Below are 1,349 nucleotides of genomic sequence, written 5' to 3' on the forward strand. Positions count from 1 at the left end.
CGAACCGAACACTGATTTTGGTAATAAAATTCAATGATTTGCAAGCGTTGCTCGTTAGTAAGTCTATTCATGATGAAATGTCAAAGCATACTGAGCATCTTTCTCTTTGACACCATGTCTGAAATCCCACGTGATCTGTCAAATACTAATGCATGAAAATCCTAACCTCAAAAAAATCACCCGTTAGTTTTACTCAGTGGCAATTTATACATACATATGTATGTAAGTAGTAGCGGCATATTGGGTGAACTAAATGCATTCATACATACATATTTATGTACAACTGTAGGTAATATTGTACGCGTCTTCCCAGGTAGGTTAAGTGCGGGTGATAAACCCATGTAGCATAGTTAAATACTGTGTACATACCTGCAATTAAAATGGGGAAAAATGTTACAATTTCGGCATATGACTGAAAAAACTCTTAAATACACACAAATTGTGGTTTCCAAGACATGTTCGAAGTGATTAGCACAGCTGCATCTTTCAACTTGTCAACTCGCGGGAAATTCCCCGATTTGCAGGGAATTTCGGTTTAAGTGGCAATCGGGGAATGGGCATTTTTTTCGGGGAACTGGGTATATTTTTTTTATATCTTAAAGTAACCAAATCAGACGGATATGTTAATTTTTAACCATTGACCCTTTATAGAGCGACATTTTTTCAATTTGAATCGCAATATCTCCACAACAAGACTTTTCCCAGATATAAGCAATATACCAGATGAAAGCTATGGTTTTGGGCTAGATTTATGGAAACTTATAATAAAATCAACTGACCAGTTTTTGAGAAAACCCCCCGAAATGTATATTTTCAGCAACCCGATTTTTAGTTTTCAGGCGATAACATTATGACATATTTATATTTTATAAACACAAAATATAGCGTTAGATAGCTTGTTCGAAGACCCTTCCACTGGTATCCACATCAATGACATGGACTGAGTTGTGCGGCCTTAGTGGTAGTTTAAAAAATTGCCTCTTTTCGAATTTCAGGCAGCAGCCACGCCCACAAAGGCATACGAATCAAGACATCCTGGAACAAAACCTTCTTAGTTTTTTTTTGTACTTTAATTCCTGAAAGTTTGAAAAAAATTAAATGATGGTACGTACACACGCCTGTACGCGTATGGTACGTACAGACGCCTTCAGACACGAGCGTCTGTCGCTTCTGTGAGATGGACGAAGAAACGCCAGAACACATCCTTTGTGAATGTGTTGCACTCGCTAGACGCAGACTCGCTCACCTAGGTGGTACAACACTTAATCCATTCGAAATATGGAACAAAAAGCCCGCCGACGTGCTAGCTTATATTAAAAGCCTTCATATATAGGGTAAAGGGCCACGCA

Source organism: Rhagoletis zephyria, unplaced genomic scaffold, assembly GCF_001687245.7.
Source record: "Rhagoletis zephyria isolate East Lansing unplaced genomic scaffold, Rhagoletis_zephyria_1.1 Rzeph_scaffold_00308, whole genome shotgun sequence".
Classification (NCBI taxonomy): domain Eukaryota; kingdom Metazoa; phylum Arthropoda; class Insecta; order Diptera; family Tephritidae; genus Rhagoletis; species Rhagoletis zephyria.